The following is a 14,877-nucleotide window of genomic DNA, read 5'->3' as shown; positions in this document are numbered from 1 at the left end:
CAAATTTGAAATACAGGTTGTTGTCCATAATTTATGTGTTTTTCATCTATGCTAATGAAAGGATGGTTTTAGGATTATTCAACATAGATTTTGTTTATTGTGTTTTATGTGTTTGCTGGATTCTAGCATGGTTCAAGGCAAAGGTAACTTGCAGCAAAAGAAGTGAATAAACTTTGATCATTATAGTTCTTCCATCCATGAAGGATGATCTGTGTCTTCTTTAAGCAAAGTTATTTTGAGTTTATAATGTGCCTTGCTTCATCTCCAGTGTGAGTTCATCTCTTGACTTACCAAAATTGAATTTTGAGAGTTTTCTAGAGGGATTAGTCTAACAAAATAACCAGTGTCTACACAAGCAATTTTTAGTTCAATAACCAAACTAGACTCCATGTCTAATTGATTAAGGAAGGCTATTTAACCTAAGCACCATGCTTAATTGAAAAGCCTTGGGAAGTATGTCCAGTACTTCCAAACCAAAGCATACTATGGTAGACAAAGGTAGCATGAAAGCATTATAGAGATTTACCCAAATGAAGATGAAAGAGTATGATCATGGTGAGGATTTTCTTTTTTTTAAATGCAAGAGACATGCATGCAAGGAACTAAACATGCTATGAATTTGAAATCAGGAAACATAAACTAAATGGACTAGATGCATGGATTATTCAAAATAAATATGTAGAGGAATGCACAAATTAGAAGATAAATACTCATCAAATTTAAAGTCCATGAGCAAGACTATCTCACCTCTCTTGATCATACTTACCATGACTCACAAGATGGAATTTGTGAGTAGTGCAACTTCTATTTTTGTCACTTGAGATGTGAATTGTATTCTTGTGATGTTGACCTTTTTCTCCAATCTACATATGGTTAGAGAATATATATATGTTTATACAAACCTATGAGATGGCAGGGTTCCAGTGTTGATGGATCTTGAATGCTCAGGCACCCTGGGTTCTTCAATATTTTCTTATTTTCTTGTGGAAGCTTGTCAAGAGGTCAAAACGGCATCTGTTGTTCTGTCTATTTCATAATACAATAGAATAGGGGTAATCTTACTAAAGCTAGTGGTATGTTAATGATCTAAATCTTTACGCCAATTGTTTCCCCAACAAGGGCGCCAAAAATGCTTATTGGTATTTATAAGTGCAAATAGAATATGAAGGATTCCACAAGCGCACAGATCATCATTGTAGCATTTCACCGGGAGTATTCCAGGTATCGTTATTTATATTTTACCATAGGGAAATAATGGAGTAAAGATTATTGAATAACAAAGGAGAATCTACTAATCAACATACCAGCATAGCTAGAGTAGGGGTAAATGTAATGATAGGAATTATGTATAATGACACTCAGTGGATAAATCAATAAAGATAAATAACTAGTCAACTCAGAAGAACAATGGGTGAGGTAGATTCCTATAATATTCTTATTACATGGTCAAAGTATATATACACCTAACTATAGCTAAGACTAACTCTACTCCTATGCACTTCAAGACGTCGCTAGACAACAGAGCTCCACAAAAGATAACTCTATTGACGTGACTACGGTCCTACAATTTAAGAACCTGCTCACATAGGGTGGACTACAGAGGATACATGGGGCTATCACCACCTATTGCTACCACATGGCTAGGGAACATGGTGTGCTCATAGGCAAAGCATCATATAAGCACCATGCTTACACGAGGCTCGGCTACATAATCCAATTGATAAACTAACAGGCTAAGCGCTCTATGAACCCGCATACAAAAGTAAAGATAACCTTAACTAAGCAAGATACATATATTCAAACTAAGCATAGCCATGTAGATAGGAATATGATAAATTGATAATAAGTCTTACAAGATGTAAAAGTGAAGATATAAGGCTTTTTCGAGCCTTCAAGACTAGATCTAGAACTTGAGCATGAGCCCAACTCGACCCTCACTCCCAAGCTATTAATCTACTACAATAGAGAGTTCTAGATCTAATCCTCCTAGTGTGTGTTGATCTGAATGAGAGATTCCTCAGGAGGGGGGTAGGGGCTAGTATATAGGGGGAACCATCAATTCTGAACCCTCAGATCAAACTGACCTTGAGCAACGGCATAGATTTGATCTTCAAGGCGGTGGAGAACCGATATTCGAAGGAGGGGCTAACCTATGGGACCCACTAGCTGGCCGGCCTACACATGGGGCTAGCCAGCTCGCCTTGTCTACCTCTTGGCTCAATCTTTGGTGGAGAGTCTTTTGGAGTGTTTTGGAGTCTTCCTAAGTTGGTTTCGTCATGGATAAACATGATTTAATATGATGATTGGGTCCACCTTGACAATTTCTGAATAAATCCTCCTACAAACATAGATTCACCAAAACTTATGAAATTTATTAATTTAAACCCCTAGACCTATGTTTGGTGATGAAATTAAGTACATATGCATGATATGTTGACGATTTATGATTGATGTTAACGACCGTCAACAATCGTATTTATCCTCAGGGAAGCAATGGTTAAAGAAATTGATAGTTAACCATCATGTATCTGCTAACTAGTATACCGACTAGACTAATGTGGCGGTAAGCCATGAAAGATAGGAGTGCTTGATAAATTGCACACACAGGAGAACTCCATGGTAAGATACAATAGTAGACAGGCTAAGCTGGGTGGACAACGGGAGAGTTCAAGGTTCCTTTATACTTCTCTATTACTTATAGTTCTATTCTAGAGCATACCAGAGGGATAACTAAACATGAGTAAGACATAGCGATCACACCATAACACTTTGGGACAACAGAACACTAGCCACGGATAGGGATGAGAAGGGGACTAGGAAGCACTGACCACGGTCCTATAAACACCAACCCGAACGTGGTGGAATACATCGGCCATCAGGGTTGTCACCACCTGAGGCTACCACAACTATCCGTAGGGTTGGGTGCCATCTCAGGTAACCTATAGACTAGACACCATATCTAGTATATCGATTACTACTCTAGTCATGATCTATAGCTAGAGCACTCGATGTGAGCGGAGATCCCATGCTAAGGTGTAGTCAACTATATTTACCAAGCTTAGCTAAACACTATAGCATGACTAGATAACAAAAATAGACATTCAAGTAATTAGAGAAGATAAATATATATTAAATACTCGAGTCTTACAAAGGTACGATAAAAATATACCAGACCTTCATGGACCACTCTAGAACATGAGCATCTCTCCCTAACTCCCAACTAGCCTACACTACTTTTACATCTTGGAAATGGAAAGAGGGGAGAGCCCTTTGGTGTATCTTTACTAGTGTAGAGGGGTCCTCTATTTGTAGGTGGAAGGAAACTTGAGCATGTGGAGATGCTCCTTAGGATCCGGTGGAATATTCCTAACACTAGGGTAGGAACCAACGTTCCCAAGTCAGTCCTAGTGCCAAAAATCACTCCCACCATATCTCCCACCATCATACGCTGAGAACTAACCAATGCTACTGACCCTACTGCCATGTATGCTGGGCTCTGTGTCTGTCCTCCACGCTAGGCTGCCTATGCCTGCTTACTATGCAAGACATGATTAGCTAAATGGCATGCTTACTATGCATGATGATGACATGATCATGTTTTTAGTGATGCTTAACACCAGGGGTGTTACACCTAATGATGAAGAAGATGGCGCGGACAAGGATCTTCACGGGACTCCTCATCCTCTCGGATGTTAGAGGGAGTTCCATGAGGTGGTTCTTCCCTAGACTTCTTCTAGGCATCGTCCCTGCTCGTGGCAAAGATCTAGAGGCATAGTGAAGGTTTAGGTATGCCTTCATTCGGCTTCTATGCTTCATGAGACGTCCATCGTTGAGTGCAGGAATAAACCTAAGCTCATCGCTGAAATTAGACTTATGCTTATGCTTATGCTGAATTATTGTGAGAGAAAAACAATGTTCGTTCACTGAAAAGTACTACTAGAGTAGTGCTGAAGAATAGGGCCAAGGTTTTGTCATCATAACTATAGTTGCTGATAGATCCAAGTTATTGTACGCCGTGTGAATGAAAAGTGTAACAGAGTTAATTGAAAAAAGAATGTCTTTTGTTGATTTTGAATGTTGTTACCTCACTGAGATGCTGGTGGAGTGTTGCTTTGTATGTGCAAAGCATCGTATGGTACAACTTTGTTATCACCTGTATTGTTATTGTAGAGATCAGTACCTTTATTATGCAACATCAACTGACAAACTTTGTCATATTAGCGTCCATTGTTATTGTAAAAAGTATGTTGTGTGTTCAATAAACTATTAAGCCTCAGCTAAATTAGTATCAACATTGTACAATTCTATCACCATTGGATATAAGCGTCGTTGAAAAAATTGTATCACCGCCGCTATTCGTCGTTAGGTGCTAACATCTTCTTGCTGTAACCTACAAAAATAATGTTCATAATATTTTGTTCCTTTACAACGTTCCATTTTCATATGTCATGCCTGTCGTTAGGTGCTACATACCATCTTCTTTAAGACCCAATCACCACCGCTGGTAGCCTTCACTGTTGATATTGTTAAAATTTGCAAGCCAGTGTGAGACTCCGACGCATTTTCAGAATTTTTGGTGGAAATGTCTATTCCCGCAAGTCCTACTTTATAGTTAGCTTACAAAGACCTCTACCCACCTAGCCACCCTGTCCATCTCCTTCTTAATTGCTGCTATTCCTCACCTACTCATGGGCATAGATCCACTGCTAGTATGCCTCATCGACACACCCACACAGATCCACCAGTGACCAGGCCAGTACTCATCACCGCCATGGCCACTCGAGCTCACTGCTGCATGATCCAAAGGCAAGGGTAATGCTTTCTCGCACTTCCCTTTTTCATGTTAATTTATTGGTGTTTTATTCCCCTCTTATCTCATCTGAGTATGAATCAAGCTTCCATCTGATCATTAAGGAGCCCACGAGCACATCCCTGTAGGCCCTCCTACTCTGACTTAGGCGACAACGCTGCCAATTCCATTGCTAGCCCTGCTCCACTAGATCCTAGTGAAGATGGAGGGGGCCACCAATAAGAGGAACGAAGTAGACATCCTGACCAACGAAGTCTTGGTCCTTATCCTCCACCACCTCGCCACCCGCACCTTGTGCAGCTGCAAGTGTGCCTATCGCTCCTGGTACCACCTCACTCCAAATCCGAGTACCATAAGGAGCTACCCCAATTTGTCGTCGGATTCATGTATGGCAACAGGAAAGGCAAACACTGATTCACCTGCTTCACTGGTGAATACCACTCCTTTTCCTTCTTGCCCTTCCCCATTCAGGATTTAGTCATCTTAGATTGTTGCAGAGGCCTCTTCTCTGCTAGTGTATTGGGCTTCGCTATGTTGTCTACAATCCGATGATAAGCAAATCAGTGGTACTGCTGCATAGCAACCTTTGTTATGGTTTAACTTGCTTGGGGTTCAATCCCACAATCTCCTAGCACTTCCATGTGGTAGAACTATAGGTAAGGTAGCCTAGGGTGTTAGTTATCAGCATCTACTCATCCAAAACTAGAGCATGGATGTGTAAAGGATCTGAATGGGGAGACGATATTCTAGTATGTAAATTTTTAGGAACTATGTTTCTTAATGGTTTTATGCACATACTGGAGGTGTCCCAGATAGTTACTATTGATATGGAGAGAAAGACATGGAGGAAAATTCTTAGGCCACCAGGTGCTACAAAGTCCATCCATGGAGATCAGGGTCAGTTGTGTCTATGTATTGCTGATATTTTCAATAGGTCTGACCTTTCAAGCTGGATCCTTGAAGACTATGGTACTAGTAAATGGACATTGAAGCATACGGTGAACATGGTGCAGCTATTTGGACTGAACAATATTCAACTCGGTTCCAAGGCTACCAATGCAGACTATAAAGTGATTGTAGTTCACCTATAATGGAATTTGATTTTCCTTGTTGGGGAGGACAAAACACTGATGGCATATGACATGAGCCACACAAAAGTTCATGTCCTCCCTGCCCAAGTCGTTCTCTATCCTAGAAGTATTTGGAGTATTTATTTGAATGGACCTCACTATCTGCCTTATGTTCCCTTGTTCATGGGGTCATTAGCAGAGCAGTAAAGGTGCATATGCTGTATTTTGTGGTTAGGACATGTCTTTGTTTAGGTAGGGAGTTGTTTTGAGTCTATATATATATATATTCCAATTTTGTTCAGAGCAATAAAGTTTTGCATTGTGTAGGTTTTGGAGTGTCAGTGCTTTTGAACTATTTTCCTGCAATGGCTATGGGAGGAAGAAGAGGGGTTCCATGGTGCATTGGTTGCCAAGCTGATCAAGGAGTGCCAATCTGAAGGAGCAGAGCACATCTACCTCATTTTAGTTACGTAAGTCTTTAGGGAGCAGAACCTTTATTATGTTATCTATGTACTGCATGTGTTAATTCATCAGTTGACATAGTTATTATGTTAGTGTTGAGCATTGTTTATAACAAGTACTCTGCATTGTGGACATGACGAATGATGTGTAATGATTATATCTGTATGGTGTGTGTTCAGTAAGTTATTAAGGCCTAGTTGAATTAGTAAATACATTGTAAAAACCAGATGCAATTCTATCACCATTGGATGTAAGGGCCATTGGTTGGTTTGTAATCACCATCGTGCCACTCGCTGATGGTGAACCAGATGGCCATCACTATAGCTATTTGTCTGATATGGTAGGGGTCAATAGTGTATCACTACCGAATCATTTAGTAACCCAACACCGACTAAAGGATCATCACCAGCGGATCATATGGCAACACAACGGTGACCATGCCCTATGACTAGATGGTTCATACATAGAAGCAACAGTCAAGTTTGGCTCGATATAGGCAGGTTGTGCTCCATTGTGATAGAATAAGTATCTGATCATGGATGGATCATAAGCCATGTGGCGGTGTTAGTGCATACTCACACAGGCGGGTCATACTCCAATGTCACAGAAGTAAGGACCTTATCACAGATAGATGATAAGCCAATATGGCGGTGTAGTGTACACCCCAGTCAGTCTTAGATATCAATGGTGAATGCTATGAATATCACTGCTGGTAGCTTACTGCCGACGCCAAAATTGGATTGCGATAGGGGTTACGACATGGTTGTGAAAGGTCCGAGTGTAGTAGTGACTGTTAGCAGTGAAACCTTAGTGGAGGTGTAAAATGGGCTTGGAGGGGCTTTGTAAAGGCCTTGTAGTGTGACCCTACTGAGCACCTATGTAGTGTTTAGCATGATAGGGAAACATGACTTGTGGTGATAGTGTGCAACCTCTACAGAGTGTAAAACTAATATATCAGTCGTTCTCATGGTCAATAGTAGCCTAGACTTCTTCATGATTATTGGATCTGTGAGGATGGATGGATTAGATGAAGCTTGGATGGAATCCAAGTGTGGTTATGGTTTGGTTCTCTAAGGAGGTGGTGGTTTCACCTAGTAAATGGTGCTAAGGATTTAAGGTAAACTAGGATGTGTTGCGTAAGTGCTTGTGTCAAACATTGTAAGCCTTTCCTTGCTTTAAGCCTCATGTCATACTTTCTTATAGATGTGGAGTACATTTTGATGTACTCACCCTTCTTCTTTGTCCCCCTTGCTACCCCACCCAACAGTTTAGACTTGAAGATGGAGTTTCATGAAGATGGTGCTGATGGCTAGGCTGGTGTACCCCTAATCGAATGCCTGCAGGGATGGAGACCCTGCTTCGCTGTGACTTTGATGTAATTTTGTTTTAGACCCTCTAGTCATTTTGTAATAAGTATGCTTTTGTACATAACACTATAATGTATCACTATAATTATCATTGCATGTATGAATAAACAGATCCTGGCATACAAGTGATGTTCATTCGGTTTTGTCTCTAAAACCGGGTGTGACATTGGGTGTCGGGCGACGTCCTTAGGTATCAACCAATGTTGGATGTCACCGCCTTTGCATCATAGGGCCTTGATTGCTCCTTAAAGAAGGTTGCATGGTAGGTAGGTTGGTTACATTGGAGAAAGGTAGTTTGTAGGTCAGTTTAGCCCTCCAAGTCAATGATAGTGGTGCCATGTATCCAAAGCAGCTTAATCTTGTCTCTTGAATCAAACCAACATAGATCAATGCTAGTGAGACCTTCTGGAGTCCATCCCATAGATCACTCACATGGCAGGGGCCTGGGTGGCATTGGGTGATGCCATGTAGCATCAACCGACGTGGCCCTATGGGCCCTAGCCTTCTTGCCACGTCCAGTTGCCTCCAATGCAAATATTTTGTAACATTTTTGCCAAAATTCATGCATACAAATAAATCTCCAATTACAAGTGGAACTATGTGAATTATAAAGAAAATTGGACACATGTGATGATGTTTTACCTCACTTTATCTTGCTTTTGGGTGAGATGTTGATGGTCAAAATGGGTGTTAGTGACCATCAACAAAGTACTCGACGACATCCCTCTCACATTGGTAGGCGCTCTTGATGTTTCCAAACACCATGATGACACCACTTGGTCCTGGCATCTTTAGCTTGAGGAGGCATAGTTTGGGACCACCATGAACTTGGCATAGCATGGCCTCCCGAATATGGCACTATAGGGTCCCTAGAAATCAACAACTTCAAAGGAGAGTGTCTCCTTCCAGTAGTATACTATGTCATTGAATGTCATAGATATATCTATCGTACCAAGGAGCATAATGCGCTGCCTAGGGATGATGCCATGGAAGGGGGACTATGATGCATGTAGCTTCCTTATGTCCATGTTAAGCTTGTGTTGGTGCTTCTTAGCATAAGCAGAAAAGTCCACAAATGCATGGAAGTACCGTTGTAGCACTTTACCTAGTGGTATTCAGGGTATCATATTTCCATGAGGAACAGAGGTGTAAGTAGTCTCTTCGCTAGTTTTCTTAGGAGAACTAGATGAAGGACAACTCGGGTAGTGAGGTTCTTCTAAGTGTAGACACCTTAAGCAAAGATAAATTTACTACTACAGACTCACTTTAGGCATTGGATCGCACTTGGTCAGCCAAGTGATGTCGGCCTACAGCTCTATGCTGTATCCAAATGTGGGAGATTATGAAGGACGGATAGGGTTGTCACCACTTGCTGCCTACCTCTCAACCGAAGGACATGAGGCAAACAAAGGTAACTTTTAGCTTAAACACCCCATCTATGCTATCGGTCACTACTCTAGCGTTGGCTAGGAACTTCCGTCTTTATCAGTAGTCCTCTACTAGAGCACCCAACACAAGGATGGATGACGAACCCACAAGTCAGTAGTAACAATGATAACTTTACTTAAAGTGTCAATACCAAAGTTGAACATGAACTTCTAACTCTAAGTAGTAAGACAAACGTAGAGGTACAAATGTAGAGGGAGCCAACAAGTCCTAAACTGCGTCCACCCAATGTACAAGGCTTGTCGAGTACAAGAAGTAGAGGGCACCCGCTACTCCGCTATTCCTCTAACTCTTTCCTCTCTCAGCCCCTACTCTAGTATAGCAAGAAGCTAATGGAATGTGTGTAGCCATTCTTCTTCTCCAAATGTGTATGATTATCCATGGAATGTGAGGAGGGGTCTTCTTATATAGCTTGAGGATGCTTGGTTTGCTAATGTATTTTAGGAAACACCCATGCAACCAACCTCGCCCACATTGAATGCATCGCCTGAGCAAGGTGGGGCTGGGCGGAGCTGGGGGTGGTGCACCCACACCATGGGTACGGCCGCACCCTGGGCCAGTCCTTTTGCCACCGCCTTGCTCTGGTGGGTTGCTAGGTGGGCCTAGACCCCTACCATGCTGTTGTTCTACCCAAAAATGAAGTTGGATGGGCTTTGCTTTGTGTTTTGCTTGAATGCGCCTTCTAAGTTGCCCAAAAATGAAGTTGTGCATTTGAATGCGCCTACAAAACATATACATACCAAAACTCGTGGAGAATGTTAGTTAAAAACCCTATTTCTAAGTTTTGGTTCTCATATTTGTTTAATTTGTTTCAAATGCTGGCGGTAAAAATATGAGTTAAGCATTGCCAACAAGCTCCCCCACACTTAGTCCTTTGCTTGTCCTCGAGTAAAGTTCAATGGACTAAGCAGGTTCATCTCCTTGATTTGAAAAATCTACATACAGGTTATTCCAAGCTTCACCTAAACCTGTGAACTTCCAAGTGTCTACCAAAATATCTTGGGTAATTGAAAAATGGAACAACTTTGATTCAAATCTTCTCACTCTATCCCTGCTCAGAAACTTGGGTTTTTATGATTTTTGAAAACAATAAGATAGCTTTTGTTCCTTGAACGATTCTCTCATGGCTCTCAAATTTGTAGTGGTTCCTTACGAAGGCATATTCTAAAATTTTGCCTTCTCTTTTGATCATCCTACTTCTAAGAAGCTTATATGGAGCTTTGGGTAGGGATGAAAATTGTGAGGCACACTTACCTTGCATATGTTGTCAAGTCAAATCTCGGACCTCACTGGAGAGAAGCGTCATACTCTTAGATCAAAATTGTGCAAGTGTGTGGAATTTTTGGCGGAATTATACTCCTCTTATTTGATATGATCTCTTCTTCTAGCTTTTGTTTTGAGACATGGCTATTTTCTCTATGAGCCTTCATGTGCTCATCAATTTTTTTCTATACTTTAGGACCTTCATGTGTCCCATTCTTTCTTTTTCAATACTTTTTTCCTAGCCTTGCGGTCTCTTTCTAGAAATATGCTAGGAAGATCATATTTTAGAGCATGGAGTATTTATTTGTTGGTGATGGAAAACATGTTGTACTATATTCCCACTGCAGGAATAGCTTGGTTATTTGTGGCGTGTATGTGAGTTTTGATCTTGGGAGCATGAAACATCTCTCAACAGGGGTCACAAAACTTGACCAAACTCCATACAAAGTAAGAGGCATATATGGAAGGTTTTGTCATGTATGATCATATATGGCCTTGGTAGGTATTTGAATGTCATTCAAGGAACATGCTATTTGAATTTTGGTTTGTAAAATAAATCCCAAGTGCTTTTGCAATAAATGAGCGAGTGTCATGTCATCCTACTATATCTCATTTGTCCATTACTTAGATAAAATGGGTTCCCTATTGATAAGTGTTCATAAGTTTTTAGGAATATTATCAAGCAATAAAAAGTATGCAAACTTTCTAATCATAGGAAGACATGGAGATGGAGCATTTTCTTTATTTTCAAATTTATTCAGTTTTAAAGCTTCTATTAAATATGGAGTGAGAGAGAAAGTTGCACAAACTGAATTTGAAATTTGGCCATCTTTTGTGCAACTAAGTCAGAGGTGAGTGCGATTCCTCCCCACACTTGTTTTCTTACCAGTTCTTATTTGAAACAAGGAGAAAAAGAAAACAAGTGCACAAATATTTCTAATAATAAAATCTTTATTATAAAATGATAGGCGCATTACATGATGAAATTCAAACTGATAAGAATGAAAAAAACTTGAAAGATAAAGAAGCGCCTAATTTATTTAGCGGGAGAGGTCTAGAAAGGTTGATATAAAGCATGCTCTACTCCCACCGCTTTTGCCACCCTAGCAACTTTTTCTCCAAAGCTATGGCGATGCTCATTGATCTCATCACTGAGCTCCATGATTTTCATTAGACTCTCGACGAGACGATCATTGGCCTTTTTTATGCTTCCGCGTAGGCTTTTGTTGCTAGTGCTAAGTGAGGCGAGCGTAGGGCCTTGGGGTGGCTGCTCATCCTCACTATCGCTAAAAATTCCAGCAGGTAGCCCTCTAATAGGAGGCTTCACTATCCTTTTGAATCTAAGAGGAGCACCCGAGGATTCTGACTCTTTCCTTGACGGAGCCGGCTTGTTTACTAGCATTTTAGCTGGTTTGCGCATGAGCTCCTTCCCATACCCTCCTTTGGGTTTGTGCACTCCTACCATGGTGTATGAAGGGCTAGGCCTAATAAAAGGTAGGGATGAACTAGTGTGGGAAACCGAATGGCCTGAAGGCATTACAAAAGAGCGCTTGCTAGGTCCGCTAACTTCGGGGACCTTTCTCTTGAGGCCGATGGCATCGATGGTTGGTTGTGCTGGCACCACCTTCTTCTCCTTGGCACCACCAAGGGGTGCCTTGGAACGCACCGTGGTCTTGAGGCTAGAACCACTACTTATGGCATAGCTAGGTGGTGTCATGATAGCGAGTGGCGCTTCGCTGATTAGCCTTGCTTCTTCCCTCACATAGGATCTCTTGGGCACTAGATCGATCGAAGCTGGCACTCTTTCAAGGTCATAGGGAGAGCAGGAGGCCATGTACAAAGCGAGGGCATGGCTGGCCATGCTAAGCTTAGAACTTGAGTGCTAAGTGGAGGGAGAGAAGAATGCTTGAAGCTTGGTATGAAGCAAGGGAAAGGTTTAGAGGTGGTTTATATAGGTGATTTAGACTCTACCGTGAAGGAAACAAACCAAGCACCACCATAGACATGATTCATAGGAGATCAACGAGATGTGGATGAAGATTGGCGGTGAGAGGAGCCACGAGTGGTGTGGGCAAACCACCCCAAGGTCGTCTCTCTGCCCTAAGTTTGTGTCCAGATGCACATGCATGCGTGGGGATCCTAAGGATGCTGGTGCTTGGTTTTGATTCAACAGTATCAACAAGTGATTGAGTGAAGAGTACTTGGAATCCTATTGAATCAAGATTATTCAAGTTGCAAAATTCACATGATCTTCTAATTAAGAGTGGAATATCATGTGATCAGCATGTATCAGGCAAGACTGAGCAAGAATCATGTTTGTCTAGTGAGGGTATTACTGATGGTCACTAACACCTGTTTTGACCATCAATATTTCACCCAAAAGTATGGCAAAGTGAGGTAAATCATCATCACATGTGAAGAATTTTGTTTATAATTCACCTAGTTTCACTTGTGCTTGTAGAATTATTTATACACAGGAAATATGGCAAAATTTGGCCAAAATGGTGACAAACATGGACCAAGGAAGCAAGTGGAGTGGCAGGGCCACTTGGGCCCATTGGGCAGTGCCACCTGGTGTCACCTAGGTGCCGCCTGGCCCCCCAAGGTGCCACCTTAGCACTTTACCATGTCATCGATCCATGGGAGCTCCTCCAAAAGCATTCTCTTGCGCTGATCTAAGTCGGTTTCAACCGATGGACGAGATGGAGTGACGTGGATCCACTGGCCCACCATCATACACTTGGAGGCTCCAATCGACCTTGGAACCACCTAACTGGCCAAGTTTCACCATGTGCTGGCAGTGCAGCCACCTTGGAGGAGCAACTAGCACCCTTGAATGCAAAGGTGGTGCATCGAAGGGCTAGCCGACACCCTACCGCCATCGACTAATGCCCTACTGCTATAGCCCAATGCCCTAGGTCCTCCACTGACCTTGCCACTGCCTACAAATGCCCCCATGCCTCTCTACACTATAAATAGAGGGTGTGGAGCTTGGTGGAGAAGTGCCCCATTCATTTCCAAGCTCTCCAAGCTTCTCTTAGCTTTGTAGCTTAGCTTAGCTATAGAGTAGTAGTCTAGTAGTGGAGTAGAGCAAGAGTGGAGCTACTCTCAAAGTCTGAAAGAGTCTTATGGGTCTGGTATGGCTCCTTTGTAATTCTTTCATTTTAGCATTTATTTTATTCAGTATTTATTTAAGTACTTTATTCTAGTATTATTGGTTTGCTTTACTTTAAGTACTTAGTCATTAGTGTTCATCATTAGTGAGCTTAGGTGCTTGTTGTTTGGCATTAGTAGCATAGGTTATCTTATAGTTAGTAGTCTTTTGTTAGTACTGGTTTCACCGTCTGGTTAGGGTGCTCTGATCTTATTTCATCGGAGCTCAGATTGAAGTAGTAAGTTCATAGATTAAGTGTGGTGCTTAGCCTATAGATTACCTGTGGATACAGCTAGGCCTCCGGATAGATTGTGGTAGGTGGCAAGTGGTGACAACCTTGTCCATCCTCTATATTCCACCACAATAGGTCTATTTATTAAATCATAGGGCTCGTGGCAGACCTTGTCTATTTAACTCTCCTAGTTGGTTGGCGGGCTAGGCCCCAAAGTACTATTGCAATTCTCCTAGTCACTTGTTTACCCTTAGTTACTAAAAAGATAAATCGCTCGCTCTGCCACCTAGCTATCTCTAGGTTAGCTTGTATTTAGTAGTTAGTTTGGGTAGTTTACATTCATCCTTCACTATCGTTCACCAACCTAGGATCAACTTTAGCCTTCCTTTAGCAAATCCTAGTCCAATTATAAATTCTAGCCTTCCACCTTCCTGTGGAAAAAAATATAAATTTGACACTCGGTACTCATCGAGTGGAGTGCTACGTGATAGTTCTATGTGCTTGCAAAATCCTCCAATAGTCATTAAGAAATATCAACAGGCATTTCTAGCGCTGTTGCTAGGGAAGGCAACTGACCTCAGATTTATATTGCTAGATTTGTTAGCTAGGTTGTTTTTAGTTATCCTTAGTAGTTTATCCTTTTTCCTCAAATCCTTCACTACCCTCCACGACCATGGATGACAAGTCCATTCATGATTTTTCGGCACCTTCGGCTGCTAATGTAGCCACTGGACCTAATGTTATCAATGGGGACGCTAACTTTGAGCTTAAGCCAGTGTTAATTACAATAGTTCAAGCTAGTCTGTTTTGTGGGAAAGCCCACGAGGATGCAAATGCTCACCTCAAACATTTCTTGGAGATTTGTAGCACTTTCACCATTACGGGAGTGAGCCAAGAGGCTATATGTCTTCACCTTTTCCCCTTCTCTTTGTTAGGAAAGGCTAAGCAATGGTTTTACTCTAACCACAATGATGTAGACACCTAGGACAAGTGTTCCAATGCTTTCCTAGTGTTGATGGTAGTTAACATTCACCACAAACTATCAATATAACTTGATAAATAGCTAAGATGGA

Source organism: Miscanthus floridulus, chromosome 11, assembly GCF_019320115.1.
Source record: "Miscanthus floridulus cultivar M001 chromosome 11, ASM1932011v1, whole genome shotgun sequence".
Lineage (NCBI taxonomy): Eukaryota > Viridiplantae > Streptophyta > Magnoliopsida > Poales > Poaceae > Miscanthus > Miscanthus floridulus.
Note: the sequence above shows the minus strand (reverse complement) of the source record.